The following is a 16,549-nucleotide window of genomic DNA, read 5'->3' on the forward strand; positions in this document are numbered from 1 at the left end:
TCATTCTTTTTGGTCAGCACACACAGTGGAACATGTGATAACTAAACCTATCTTTCTTTGTGTTCCTAAATGGCCATAACCTATATGAACAGGGATTTGATGGTCCTGGGCTTTGCCACTGTTTTCTCTACAGAGCAGGTAGAACATAGTGTGGGTATTAGGAAGGACCAACCAGCCACACTATGCCTAAGCTCTAGGCATGCCACATTCCAGGTGAACAGGAGGAGGGTAGTTTGCTCCACCATGTGTTTTTGAGGTATTCCCTTCATCAGTCACCATCTAGTTTTGAATCACTGAAAGAGAAATGTAAAGCTATGAGGTAGCTGGTGTCATTTAATACAAATAGCATAGCCAGAAATTAGCTCCTGATCATTTCGTTAAACATGAGCAGTTACCTGCCCACATATCCAAGCACAATGGCCAGTCATCATTCTTTCCTTTCAATAAACTCTTACAGATCTAGATTTAACGATCTCTACATTTTCATATTTAGTGACTAAACAGGCTTCCTTTGTTTCACCATGGGGTGTTGGAACTTGTCCTTCTTCCACCATTTCTAGTGTGCCTCCACTTCTGTCTCTACGGTAGATCCACCATCACCAGATTTCCCATACACATACTTTCAAGGCAACTCTAAATGTAGCCTGCCTGCTACAAGTCTCTTCTTGGGAGTGTATGATATCTGAGGAGCATTTGATATTCTTTACACTTATTTTATCTTCTTAGCTACTTCTGTTTATACAAAATTAAGTTCAAGTATATCCCCCATGGGTTTCTCTGTACAAGGAATGCGTATGTTTACTTCTTTCTACCCATATTGTCTCATTCGGCTCTATGCCAGTTGTCTGAAAACCGTAACGCTAGGAACACATCCCAGGTCAGCAAAACTTGTCCTCTGAGGCTACTGTCAACATATTTATATCTTTATATTCTTTAACGTGATTATGTAAGAGGATAAAGAAGAAAAAACTAAAAATCCCATACTCCAAACTGAGCTGAGAAATATTGGTAAACTCGAAGTGCTGGTATGTAACAGTTTTGAGTGGGCTCAAGAACATACCAAATACTTGAAAAAGCAGATACTGAGAGAGCACTTTAAGAATGCTCTCCCACCAGCTTTTCTGGGATAATTTCTTTAAGCAGAAAAGAGGAATCCCAGATAACAGGACCGAAAGAGAGGTCATTTAGTCTATTGCTATAGAAGCATCAGCCATACCTAAACTGTACTTAAACCAAAAAGGATGTGGAGGATTCTGTAAGCTCATAGCTAACATTAAATCTGACATATTTCTGTCTGAGGTTTTCACCCAAGATCTCACCTGTTGATGGGACCAAAGCGTGTATATGTGACTTTTAACAGCCCAGAGCTTGCTTGGTCTAATACTGATTGAATACAGTGTTACTTTACACAGCAGTTCTCCCAGGCATTCCCTGACAAAAGGTCTAAAGATGGTTAACATTTCCTCTTCATTTTGAGGGGAAGGAGGAGAACGAAGAGGCTGGTGATGTGGAGATGGAAGGAGATTTGGTTTTATACAAGGAAGCTGATGACTAGCTGGATACCTCTGGTTTTGCCACTGTGCATCTATCAGTTTAGAAGAAATTTAATTTTCATATCACCCAGCACCAGAGCAGCTGGGATCCTGTTTACAAATTAACCACCCTAAAAGGTGACTCGCTACCATCTTGTCATTTTGTCAGACAAAATGACTAAGTAAAACAAATCAAGAAAATAAACAGCCTTAAGCTAAACAAACAGCCTAGCATTGCACCCCCGCCACTACCTCCAGCAGACTGTCAAGAAGGAAAACATATACAAGCAGAGCCACTTGGCTGAAATAGTCTTGCAGCCAGTCTTAAAGGTTCAGCCCTGCAAAAACTACTCTGCCTGCATGGTGGGATGGAGCTGCAGAGAAGGACCTTCAGAAAATTAGGTTGAAGAGACTAGCTAGATGTAAAAACGGACCAAGTGCTGCTGTGAGTTTTAGCTGAAATGTAAAACTAGTGTTAAAGCAACACAACTCACTTGTGAACAAGAAACGCTTTGCATTGCATATGCCTCCTCAGAAACACAAGCTGAACGCAGAACGGAGCACAGTAGATGAAAAGCTGTGATGGCCACTGTGAAATTGCTATTAAAAAGTTGTAGTTTAGTACACAGAGGGGCACAGAAAACAAAAGGCTACAGTGCAGTCCAGGAGGACTCCTGCAGGATACCAAAAAGAAATTCAACATTTTAGCCATTTTTCATCATTAATTATTGTCAATTATTTCATTTTAATACATATGTGAATTGTTGATGCCTTGTCTTTTGCTTATTAAGTAATGTCCATGCTCTTGGAATTATACTGTGCAGGATTTAGTGGGCTTGGTGATGTGATTTATATGATTTTACTATCATCAGGATCCACAAATGAAAAGTTTTCAAAATGAGTTTGCATATGCTTCCTATGTGAACACATAGGTAAATCCACCACACAGTGACGGATTCTTCCTCCTAGGATACTTCTAAAAATAAAATTTTACTCATAAAATGCTGCAAATAATGAGAGAAAAGAGACTGAGTCAGAGTGAAGTCTGCACCTTTGAGTCAAATAAATATTTATAAGCAATGTTCACCCAGCTCTGTCCAGCCACATCCCCATTTCAGTGAAAAGCTCCCATGCTCTCCCAGTGCCAACAAGTCCTTTCTGCAGTTCTCCAAGTGCTTCTCCTGTTTATTTCACATACAGTTTCTGTCTCTTTCAGACGGAATAAAGCCCGCTCAGTTTTATCCTCTTGGCCAGTCCCACTCACTAGAGCTTGTTTATGTCCTAGATGGCGTGTTACCATGATGGAAGTTTCTTCTGTTCTCTTTCAGAAGAATTTCTGTGGACATTTCTGGCTAGATTTTCAACATAATAAGTAACTTCTGCAAGAAAAAATAGTCTTGTTAAAATTGTCACAATGTAACTTTAATGAAAAGTGATAGAAATCAAACATAGACATATGAATAAATAAAACTCTTTTCTAGATAACTTATTCAGAAAAAGGCTTCTCTTGAAACAGGAGGACAAACTGTCCTTTAAAAGGTCAATGTATTTGAATTTAAACGATGGAGATGTTTGGGTTAACATCTGAGCTCTGCTCTAAAGAGAGGCTACAAAGACCTGCTGTGATGTAAAGCAGGTAAATGTAAATGTAAAGATGAGCTGACAAAGATACAAATGTCTGGTACATACAGTTGTAGCTCTTGTGGAGGAAAGATAAAGGGAACCGCTACCTCTCTGCAACTGCGATGTTGCAACACTCATTAGCCTCTGAAGCGAATCAGCCTGTAGCCAAGGAAAAATACTTTCCTGATTTGTTACTTTTGTTGTGTTTGTCTTTCCTACCTCATTTAAAATTCTTGCTTTTAGAAGCAAACTTGTAAATATTTACAAAACAAATCATACTAAACAGCAAAGGAGATTAGAGAAATGCCTTGGTACTAAAACAATGTGTTTCACAGACCCTGAGTGTATAATTCAATTTTATATTTGAGGGAGATATGTAAATACAAACGGTGAAATGTGACCCAGTTTTACAAGGTCATATTTCAAACCATACAGATGAAATCCAAATGAAGGTCTAGTTGCTATGTTTACTGTGGTGAAACTAAATTTCATAAATATATTAGCACCTGGAGATATTTGGTGATTTCTGAGTAACAATGCTAAAATGTTCATAAATTAAAATATTTGACTGTGGAAAAAATATATACAGTTGGCTTTTGGGGGCTTTTGCTACTGAGATTTATTTTGTTTGATTGTTCATAACACCTAACTCTTTTCACATAACATGTAAAGCTGGTGTTAATTATTAAGAAAAAATGGTCTCCTTTTTGTTTCTTAAAGCTTTATCAATACTATAGTATTGATATAGTAATAACAAAAGCTGTAAGAAAAAAGGCTGAACCAGATTTTGGGAATTAGGCTGTGGTTTATTCCTGTATAAACTGCATTTGCAATTTATTGAATGTCAATGTGTTTTATAAACAAAAATTACTCACATTGTATGCTGTTATAAAAAGACTATCGTAACACCAGAATAAAGGCATGCAGACCACTTTGCTCATTAAAAAAGCACTGACATCAAAAGAGGATAATTTCTAGAAAGAGCTAAAAGATAAATAGAAAACAGGAAGAGTTTCTCCTGGGCAAAATACTTAGTACAGCTAAAGAGATTAAATATTTTTCATAAAAAGATGCACTGTTTCATGTGCTAAATTATATCAGATGTTATCACAGATAAATCACTTTCAGGAAGACAATGAAAGGACAGAGGATCCTAATTAAATTATAATTTGTAGAACATTCAGCTTAGTGTAATAGGAAAACCAGGAAATCTAAATGGTTCCCTGTTCATAGAAGGGAAAAAAAGGAACAAAGATGAACTGCACAGGAAACTACGGATGAAACCTCTCCACTCTGGTATAACAACCACTCCAGACTGCAGACCCTAACCTTTTCCAGAAATCCAGTTTACTTACTTCTTTGTTGTTACTTCTCAGAGAAAAATTGTCCATGTCTCACCTCATTCATCATGAAAATTGTTTATTTCCTAGAGCTGTCCAGCTATTGGTTGAGCTATTTCAAGTCAAGTAAAATCATAAATGTCAATAGAGTATATTCAGATTGACTTGAAAGATTCTAGATCTGTGATACCAGCTGAGGTTAGATACTACCTTGACACTGCTGGTTTTGTTGCTGTTGTTGCTGATGTTGTTATTGTTATAGGTGCAGGTGATGCTTCGTCACCGTTCACGAGGCCATGCTCTGAACTTATGCCATTGTCAGCTGGCTAGCAAGACTCTCGTGATCAAGCAAACAAAGCTCAAAATGAAATAAAAATTAAATTTCAAATAAACGTTAATGCTAAGGAAGGCAGTCCCAACAGAAAGTGTGAATGAACTGGACATAGAAGTAGTGACAACTCAAGAGCAGACTTAAATTTTCTTTCCTGCCCTAAGGCCTTCTTGGCTGAATGGGAGCACATTTGGGTCCTGCCTGCACTTTCTGACTGTTTTCTACTAAAAATGACTTGCTTGTCTCATGCCAACTTCTTAGTACAAGTTTATGCATCTAAAAAAGTGCTAAAATCCCACCTCTCAGATGTTTTTAACACAAATCCAAGATACTTGGTTCAGATCACAGTTTTCTCAGAAGTCAATGGGAGTGAAACATGCTCCTATTCAGACACGTATATGGTTCAGCCTCTAAAGAAGGGACAAACCTTCTGGAAGAATCTAGCTGTCCCTGCAGACTGAGAAGGAAACCGTGGTAACAAGGCTCTGGGCTTAGTCATGTCACCATGACATGAAAGTCCACGTCTTTTTCTTCATCTGCAACATGGGAGTAGTCACATATTTATTGTATTTCGTCGGACTCTTATGAGGGAATCAGTTTAGGTCACTTTTCAGAAGACTCAGTATTTATTAAGTCTGCTCCCACCAGCAGGTATTAATTACTATTTTATTTTGTAAATAATTCATAGAGTGTCTTCCAGCTGCACTTAAGGTTTTCCAAAGAAAGAAGCCTGTTAGTAGCTTCGGAAATGCTTCACTAAGCCTCCAGTTATTTGTGTCTGTCAACTTCTCCAAGCTGGAAATGGAAGAGTTGCGTTAAACATCCCTATTAACTTTCCAACATGTGACTCAAAGCAATTCCTCTGTCTTTGATTAGTTAGAAGTACATCTGCAAAGTTGAGTTTACAATATATCACATAATCTCAAATGCAGATCTTATTCTGTCATCTGGACCATACATGTTAGTGTCAACAACAGCAATAAGCAATACAAGACACAGCTCACATAAACATTTCAGAAATCATAAGCTTAATCATTGTTCAGAAGCTGGACCAAGCTATGACTAACCTCTTCAGCACTATAAGCCCTTGGCTTACTGGCTTTGAAATGTATCCAGAAGAAAGTGTATTCGAAACCTGAATCTAGAGATGAAAGGAAATTCATGTGGCATAACAATGATGCAAACAGCAATAAACAACTTTAAAAGTTGGCCAACTATAAAACTGAAGTTGTATTGAATTGAAAGCCTTGCTGAATGGCAATCTCCACTAGCACCGCAAACACTATTTCTCCTACAGGATAAGATTATTTCTTAATTCACTCTACTAGTTACTTCTTGTCTAGTTTTTTGAAGTCCGCTAGACTGTCTATGCTGTCCCTCAAATCTTTGGCTTTCCAAAAGGATTCTGGCAACAGCATCAGTCAATAGAATTAACTAAGACTTGAACTTGGGGAGAAAAAAATTGAAGCAACAATCAATGGAGAACATTTGCAGAAAGCAGAGCCTAGAAAATGCCTGGCCTCTACTCACAAATGTGAGATTTTCACACACAAGTGCCAGTGTGACTCATGACAGCATGAGTCAGAGCCACAGCACTTCCAGCTCTCAAGCCCAGGTGGATTCTCAGTGCATTCCTACTTGTGCCACCTCCCCCCATTCTATAGTTTCCAGGCATGAAAAGCTGGATGCATTGAAAAGGGAAGAACCACAATCTGTTCTCTGGTCTGATGGTAATCTAGACTTGTCCTTCAATTATTCTTAGGTTTTGGTAAAAGACAGGAAGTAAGAGGATGTTCCAGTGTTTCAGATAATAAGCTGACCTAATGAAAATTGTCTTCTCTATATTGCCATACATAGACATTAGGTCAGAGGTTATTAAATTCTAATATTTTTGGTCCAGCCTGTGTGAGAGTTAAAAGGTTCTTACATGGTATTTTAGACAAAGCCCAAGCCAAAAAGGTATTTCTGTAGCTTCATTCCTTAAAAGAGTGACTGTTATCAAAGATCTATATTCTATTAGCACCATATATCACACTACATGTACTTGAAACAATGTAGAAATAGCTGACAGTAATTGGAAAGGCAGGTGGGAGGGAGAGGAAGAGAAGAAAAGGAGAAGGGGAGAGTGGGAGAGGAAAAGGGAAGAAAAGAAAGACAGGAAGGCAAGAAAGAAAGGCAGGCGGGAGGGCTGGCAAAAAGGCAGGCAGGAAGGAGGGAAGGCGGGAGGGCAGGCAGGCAGGCAGGCATGCAGGCAGGCAGGCCTAAAATTCAGTCCTACAAGACCTTTCTACTGTGTGGAGGGAAAGGTAGACATCAATTATTTTATCATCTAATCCTTGACTCAGTGAGGGTCAATGTGCCCTTCAAAATTCCTTAAATGGGTTGATGTTTTGCACGAGTTTCCAGGTATTGGTAGATCAGCACAGTTTCCCAAGATAATTTGTTAATGCATATCTCTCACTGTTTTGAGAACCACTAAACAGAAAAGCCAAAAATGAAGAGCTAAATTAGCTCTCATACATTGACTTTGATTTCAGTAATCATGGTTTGATAGCCTAACACAAAGTCATGGTGCGCAGATACTATATTTAAGACATTCCTTCCACAGTCTGTTCTGGCAGATGCTCTTGTTATGCCCCTCTCTAAACCTACAGTTAGACTCCGGGTTATCAAAGATTTGTTATTTTAAGGACATAAGTAGTAATCTATATGAACTGGCAGAAGCTATGAAGTGCTTTTAGTGGCTGGAGTCAGAAAAGAAAGTTTCAGGGTCTCATTCAGCCCAGCATAAGATACAGTATAACTGAAGCTGAACTCCTAGGTACTTCCAGTTATAAAGCTACTGTTTAAAACAGGAAGGACACTGACAATACTGGAAGTTTATTAAAATAATTGATACTGCATGACCAGTTAACAAACCAATGGCTGTGTGTGTTTTTGCTACAAAGGGAAAAAAGTAACTATTGTTCTGCCACCTTCTCATGCAGAGTCCAGAGCAACTCCTGTTTAGTGGACTTCTGAAACATGCGCTGATTAGCATTGTCAATATAGAAGTTTCCAAAAGCAGAAGAGTTCCTGAGATATTTTAATACAATGTATCTCAGACAAGAAGCCCAAGAAGTACGAGGAAGCTCAAATGCAGTCGAACGCCTTTGACCACATCTGAAGCAAAACACGCCATGACAGTGAAAGACATAATAAAAAAAAACCAACCACCCTTGCATTTGACTTCGTTGACTGACTTTCCTATGAGATATGAAAGTGCTTAAAAATACAAAGATGACTTCTTTCCCCTGATTGAAAATGAAACATTCCAATTGATCTTGAAATAGTTGTACCAAATTAATTCAACCAAGACATTTTCTTGAGTATGTTCATTCAGGATTAAGCTTCCTTTTTTTCCTCACAAAAAATTGCAAGACTCCAGAATCTGGATGACTGGAAGCATCAGATGCTTATGATAAAGGTAAGAAATTAAAATAATTTCTCCAAAACTGCTGTCTATTTTGAGATTAAAATCAAAAAATCACCAACCCATGAAGTCAACCATAAAAAGCAATCATCACTAATCAACACAAAATCATTGTCTACATGTTTTCTGAAGCAAGATGGCTCATCACAACTATTTTATCATAAGACTGTGATAAAACATGATAGCTGGCATCTTTCTGTGACAGACAACAGAGATTTGAGAGACTGATTGCTCTAAACAATACATGTTAGTGCAACAGTTTGCTAACTCTTCCATGGTAGGCTGATTTATGAGCTTTTGATCCAATTTAAATTGAGGATGGGTTTTTTTGGTTTTTTTTTTTAAACAGAAAAGATGTGGTAAAATATACTCAGTATTTTTGGGTTTACACCTAGAAAAAAAAAAGAGTATGTATATAAAATATTTGACACTGGTGTAACTGCATGGATTTGAACGCCTGCTGATAAACAATAGACTTTAGTGGAATTGCTATTTATTTATATGTGCGACTTGTTTGGAACAAAGATCAAATCTCTGTTTTGCTGAAACACTGCTGTTTTGCTGTTTGCTGAACACTATGGTCCTTTAACAAGAAAACAATCCCTGACCTGCAGTGTGAGACAAGAGGAGGAAAGGGAAGAAGAAAGCAAAAGACATACAGATGGCAAGATGCACAATAGTCTCAGTATTATCAGCAGCCCAGTCATCAAGAGGGTTATGTTCCAGTTCTTGTTTGGTTGGTTTCCCCTTTCTTGGTATCGTAAAAGCAGAATTTTAAGGTATATGTATATACTACCTAACGAGAGAGAAGATGTAAGTTAAGGCAAGAGTTAGTTGGAATTACTGAGTTACCCACATTTGTATAGTATCACTTCAAAAATATACAGTATCACTTCAAAAATGTATAGTATCATTTCAAAAATATATAGTATCACTTCAAAAATATCATGTCAAAAAAGTATCAATGATAAACAACACCATTTCAAGGAAAGCAATATGTATAATGATGGAGTGTGGTTTGAACACAGAGATTTAGGATCATGAACAAAGAAGGATTAAACTAAACTTCCATGCCATTAGCACATGAAGATTTAAATAAGCAGAAGGTTGTGGGTTCATGAAATACGCCTGAAATTATAAGACTAACATGAGAAAATATAAAAATAATATAGAAATATTAGCTTCTCACTTTTGTAAAGGGAATTTCAGAAAAGTTTAAGACCTAAAAAAAATCTGGGAATAAATGGATCATTTGAAATAATTTCTGTTTGCTTTCCATAAGTTATAAAGTATTTTAGTTTTCTTATGAATACTACAAGTACCATGCAGATGACATGACTCATACCTATAACATGGAAGATTTTAGTAGTAATTTCAATGTGCCTTATTTTATAATCACCAGGGTTCAGCACTGAATGGAATCAAAACATCAATACAGAATTATTGATTTGTTGACCTATTTAAATCCTAAGCAGTTCCAATGTCTCCACGTCTGATTACAGACTTGTCTTAACAGTCTGTTTTCACTTACAACTACCCATCAGCAGATTGTCTATGTGCTGCAGGCTCTATGTAACTTCTTTGACCAAATATTTTTTGAAGAAAGTTTACAATTTTGACAAGTCCTTGAAAATATTTATGCATGAAAGCTACTGCTCATTCTCATCAAATCATTCATTATTGTCGTTGTCAGGTCCCCAAATAAATAACCTAATCTAACCTTTAGAAGAAAAAGAAAAAAAAAATTTAAAAAATATATTTCAAAACAAAGTAACTGACGAAGGCCACACAGGTCTGGTGTGAAAGTCTATCATGCATGTTTCTTGTTGTCTATTCTGTCATCAAGGACCTATCCCTTATAACCCAGTAGCTGATACAGGGAAGGGGATTTCAAACCACATGAGATGTATCTGCAACAGCTCATAAGGTTAGGTCATTTCCAAACGCTGATTATATCAAAAAAATTTCATTTGCAGTAAGTCCTACTGTAGTTTGACTCCTTTGTTACATATTTTTCTTACCCAGTCCTGGGCACAGAAGAAAAGCAGACGGCTGCAAACATAATCTGTCACCACAACTACTTGTTTAATGAACAGCATTTACAGCTTGCTCATGACTGGTTCCGGATGAATACAAAAATATCTTCTTGGGCCTAACCCACCATTGGCTTAAAGTATTCACAAAAGTGATGTTGTGAATTGATTTTGTAAATTTTCAGAAAAGGTAATAGGTGCTAAATAGCAATGTATGAAAAATACAGTAAATTTCTGTCCAAATTACTGAAAGTTACAAATTATTTTTTCTCAGTCCCCAGTGTTTAACAGCTAGGATAGCATTTTCAGTTGGCTCATATGTTTAAATGCATAGACAATTTAAATCATGATCTGATATTTAAAAATCAGATTAGAATGAAGAGTCTGCCCATGAACAGAACTTCCATTAGTTTCCAGTCACTTTCATCTGCTGTATGGCAAAGTGGAGTCATAAACTCCGCCTGACTGGCAGGCTAACAAATATGGGCTTTAGCAAAGCAAGGGTGGGAGAAGGAAGTCTGTCAGCAGACTACCTGGCACAAAGATCTTTTTGCTAATGAAGTCTTTCCTTCATACTGACCCAACATCATCCCGAACCTTTCCTTTAATTTTACATGATTTAGAAGCTGAAATTCCATTGACAAAATAGAGGTGGTTGGCTATATTTCAAGAAAATATTTTGTCTTTCAGAAAACTGAGCCTTCGAAATTAGGCTATCACACTCCTCTGGAAAAAAAAAAAAAAAAATAGAAGAAAGAAAAGATGTAGAGGAAAAAATAAGAAATGTTGAAAAATCTTTGATATTTTCTTATAGAATTACAGGGGTTTTGTTCAAAACACAGAACAGCTTCTCTGTTCTTCTAACTGTAAACAAAAAAGACAGAATCATATGCAGGTTGGAAAGAACATCAGGTGGTCCACAGTGCAACAACCTGCTCAAAGCAGCATCACTAAGGATGCCTGATTTTGAAAAGCTCCAAGGATGCAAGACTACACATCCTCTATGGGCAACTTGCTCCACACTGGGCTGTCCCCATGTAGGAAAAGTTTTCCCTTTATATCAAGTATGAATTTGCTTTTTTTCAGCTTATGTATGTTGTCTTCTATCCTGCCACTACACACTGCTACAGAGATACTGACCTTATCTTCTCAATAACCTGCCTGTAAGTAGGGGAAGGCAGCTCTGAGCATTCTCCAGGCTGAAGCAGCCCCATCTCTCATGCTTCCCTCACTAGGCAGGTGCTCTAGCCTCTGGAAAACCTGGTGTCCCTCTGCTGGACTCACTCCAGTTTGGCAATGTCTACCTTGGACTGGGAAGACCAAAACAGAGGACACAGTGTCTAGGTGTGATCCAAGGCATGCCAAGTTGAGAGAATAATCACTTCCTTCCATCTCCCTGCCTGCCCTTCTTTAATCATACAGCACTTGATTGTGCTGGCCTTCACTGCTGCCAGCTCCCCAGGTGTCTCTTCTCCAGGCCAATAAGCCCAACTCTCTCAGCCTGTCTCCATAGCAGAGGTGCTCCAATCCTCTGATCATCTTTGTGGCCTCCTCTGGACTCACTCCAACAGGTCCATGCTCTTCCTGTGTTGGGGACCCCAGAGCTGGATACAGTACTTCAAGTGGGGTCTCACAAGAGTGGAGCAGAGGAAAAGAATCACCTCCCTCGGCCTGCTGGTCACGCTTCTTTTGATGCAGCCCAGGGTACGGCTGGCTTTCTGGGCTGTGAGTGCACACTGAAGCTGGCTCATGTTCAGTTTCTCATCAACCAACACCCCCAAGTCCTTCTCTGCAGGGCTGCTCTGAATCTCTTCTCTGCCCAACCTGTAGCAGTGCCTGGGATTGCCCCGACCCAGGTGTAGGACCTTGCACCTGGCTTGGTTGAACTTCATGAGGTTGGCATCGGCCCACCTCACAAGCGTGTCGAGGTCCCTCTGGATGGCATCCCTTCCCTTCAACGTATCAACTGAACCACATAGCTTGGTGTCATTGGCAAACTTGCTGAGGGCGCACTCAATCCCACTGTCCATGCTGCTGACAACGATATTGAACAGGATCAGTCCCAACACCAACCCCTGAGGAACACCACTCATTACCGCTTGGACACCAAACCATTGCCCACAACTCTCTGCATGCACTTTCCAACCAATTCCTTAACCACAAAGTGATCCATCCACTAAATCCATGCCTCTCCAATTTAGAGATAAGGATACCATGTGGGATAGCGTCAAATGCCTTGTACAAATCCAGGTTGGTGACGTCAGTTGCTTTTCCCTTATCTACCAATGCCGTGGCCCCATTGTAGAAGGCTACCAAATTGGTCAAGCAGGATTTCCCCTTAGTGAAGCCGTCCTGGCTGTCACAAATCATCTCCTTACTGTCCATTTGCCTCAGCATAGTTTCCAGGAGGATCTACTCCAAGATCTTGCCAGGCAACAAGGTGAGACTGTCCAGCCTGTAGTTCCCTGGGTCTTCCTTTTTTCCCTTTTGTAAAATGGGGTTTATATTTCCTCTTTTCCAGTCAGCAGGAGCTTCACTGGACTGCCACAACTACTCAAATATGATAGACAATGGCTTGAGAGACCAAGACCCAGAAGATTTTTTTATCTCCCTCTCCCTTTAGAGCTGTCTTATGGAATCCCACCTACCAGTTTTCTGAATGAACTGGCCTGCTACTCAATTTCTTTACACCCTTTAGGCTCTTCTAGCAATTCATGGTTGTTACAGCCAATGATACTGATACTGATTACCATGTTTCCAACCACATCTTCTCTGTTATTGACTAGGAGATCCAACTGTGCCTCAGCCTTGGTTTGCCAATCCATTCTCTTTATCAAGAAGTTACCCTTTGCGCCCTCCAGAAGTCTTCTAAACTGGTTGCAACTTGCCATGTTGCCCTTTCAGCAGATGTTAGGGAAGTTATAGTTCTCCCCAGTAAACAAGGTTTGTGGTATAGAGATGTCTTCCAGTTGGATAGAGGTTTTGCTGACTTCCTCACCCTGGTTGGGTGGAAAGACAAAATGCAACACAATGCTCTATAATTACAGAAATATTTTGACTGATAGCAGTGAAATTTTCTGACAAGCTTTGAATGCTTTTTAGATTTCACTCTTTCATCTTAATTCCGATCAACAAGTTTATTTTAAAATCTTGAGTTACGTCCTAGGACAAAAAAAAACAATTATGTAAACAACAGACCAACAGCCAAACTCCTAACACATCTTGAAGAGCAGACTTCAAAGCAGTTCCCTGAAGTGAGCTGAAATAAGCCATGGAAAATGCCAGAGAAGAAAGCCTGTGAAAATGGAGTGATGTCCTGACAGTGGCCTCATTTTTTTCTCATATGGAAACTTTTCCTCAGGGTTAATTACCTTTTCTGCATCACACTGCTCTTTACTACATAAATAACGGGTTTACACTTTTTGTAACCTCAAAAGATTTTTCCTTTCTAAAGGCCAATGAAACATAAGGAAATGTGTTCTACACATTTTCTTTGCCTGTATTTCTGTTTCCCAGTCAGTATGTAGGGAAAAATAAATAGCCTAAAAGAGGACTGGGAGAGGACTAGCAAGAGAAATCTGGCCACATGAGAGGAAACAACCAAACAGGCCAGGTCTGTTGTACTTATTGGACTCTGTTCTGCAGCTTGTAAATGTTTGAAAATTATAAGAAAAAAAGAAAAATCTGAGATTTTAATTTCCCATTGGAGTTTACTATGGTAAACTTCCTTTTTGGGTAAGATATGTTTTGAAGATTTAACTGCTTTGTATAGCCAGAATACAAAAAATCGTTAGGAAACAACCCTCACACATGCTGATAGGGAAAGTTTCCTTTTCTTCATGTTCATATGACCTGGCAAGTCCTGCAATCACTGTCGGGAAGAAACTGCATCCCTGCATAGAAAGACACATTTACAGCATGGGCTGCCACAAGCCCTCATACTGAACTTTGGAGAACCAAATCAACTGCCGCATACTAATAAGGACTATGACATGAATTGAAATTAAGTCTGTAGGAATAATATAAGACAGATGTTTGTTCACTTGGGTAACAACTAATCCTAGTCATCACAACAGCATGTGGCAAACACCTGCTAGGGCCTGGCTGCGTGTTGGAAGTCCTCCTAGTCACTGAAGGAAATTTCTTTTAGCATCCTGTGGTAAACTAAAAAGCATAAAAAGCTTCAAACGACAAGTTATTCATCTCAAACTACATAGAGAACTTGTCTCTTCCAGTCACAAGATCCCTGTTTTTTTTTTTATTTTTTTAAATACACACTGAAGACTTAAGCAGTGTTCAACATGTCCCAAAAGCAAACTACCTTCATACACAGAAGCACTGAAGGAGCCTTTTTCTTCAAGACAAGTATCACACAAGCGTGCAAGGAACGAAGACTTACCCATTCGTACAGTAAGACCTCAGTCTCACTACAGCCCAGGAGCAGGATAGTAAAGCAGGACAGAGCTTTGAATGGAGTAAAAGTGATAACAACCTCCCTCCCTCTCACTCCTTACACTTCCACAGTAATACTTCAGTCTTTTCTTCTCACTGTCTTTTCAGACATTTCTGTAACCACAGACAAAACTCGTCATTCTAAATCTATGCATCACAGAGTCGTTTTCCCACTGATCAGCCATTACTTCATCAAAATACAGGTGGGGTGAGAGGATTTTTGGATTAACTGCAAAAAAATGACACATTACCAACACACGGTGCCCAAAATAAAAGCAATCCAGTCCACAAACAGAACATTCCTACAACAGATCAACTGCGATTACAGTTATCCTGGAAATACAGGAAAAATAATAGAACAAGATAAGCTAAGTGACAGAAAACATCAGACTTTTCCACACTAAGATGTGTTGGGAGTTACCTCTGCTGAGAGGTCTGTGATGTCTCTGCAGGATTTTCAAAGGGCTGACTTATAATATCTCCTAAATGCTCAATTTAACTGTCAAGTCCTTAAGGTTTTATGTTCAAACCTTTCTAATGGCATTACACTCCATGTTCTTCAGTTGATCTTGTGTCAGATAATTTCCTGCTTTTTTAATTCTAGTTCAAAAAAAAAAGAAAAAAAAAAAAGAAACAAACTGGAATGTGGGAGGAAAATACAGAGAAACATAAATGCTAGGGTTGGAAAGGACCATAAGATCATCTAGTTCCAACACCCCTGCCATGGGCAGGGATGCCTCACACTAGACCAGGTTGCCCAAGGCTCCTTCCAGCCCGGCCTTGACGCTGCCAGGGATGGAGTGTTCCCAACTTCTTTGGGCAACCCATTCCAGTACCTCACCACCCTCACTGTAAAGAACTTCTTCCTTGTCTCTAACCTGCACTTCCCCTGTTTTCCTTTGAACCCATTACCCCTTGTCCTACCACTACAGTTCCTGATGAAGTCCCTCTCTGGTACGCTTGTAGGCCCCCTTCAGATATTGGAAGGCTGCTATGAGATCTTCAAGCAGCTTCTCTTCTCCAGGCTGAACAGCCCCATCTTCCTCAGCCTGTCTTCATATGGGAGGTGCTCCAGCCCCCTTGTCATCCTTGTGGCCCTCCTCTGGACTTGCTCCAACAGCTCCATGTCCTTCGTATGTTGAGGACATCAGAACTGTACACAATACTCCAAGTGAGGTCTCACAAGAGTGGAGTAGAGGGGCAGGATCACCTCCTTCGACCTGCCGGTCACACTTCTTTTGATGCAGCCCAGCACATGGTTGATTTCTGGGCTGTGAGTGCATGCTGAAGCCAGCTCATGTTCAGTTTGTCATCGACCAACACCCCCAAGTCCTTCTGTGCAGGGCTGCTCTGAATCTCCTCTCTGCCCAACCTGTAGCTGTGCCTCAGATTGCCACAACCCACTTTATTTTGTTGGACTTCACGAGGTTGGCATTGGCCACCTCTCAAGTGTGTCAAGGTCCCTCTGGATGGCATCCCTTCACTCCAGTGTATCAACCAAAACACACAGCTTGGTGCAGTTGGCAAACTTGCTGAGGGTGCATTAATCCTACTGTCCATGTCACCGACAAAGACGTTGAACAGGATTGGTCCCAACACTGACCCCTGAGGGACACCACTAGTTACTGGTCTCCAGTTGGACACTGAGCTGTTGACCACAATTCTTTGCATGTGGCCATCCAGCCAATTCCTTATGCATCAAGTGATCCATCCATCAAATTGATGTCTCTCCGGTTTAGAGACAAGGATGTCACGTGGGACATAAA

This window comes from Strigops habroptila, chromosome Z (assembly GCF_004027225.2).
Source record: "Strigops habroptila isolate Jane chromosome Z, bStrHab1.2.pri, whole genome shotgun sequence".
Classification (NCBI taxonomy): Eukaryota; Metazoa; Chordata; class Aves; order Psittaciformes; family Psittacidae; genus Strigops; species Strigops habroptila.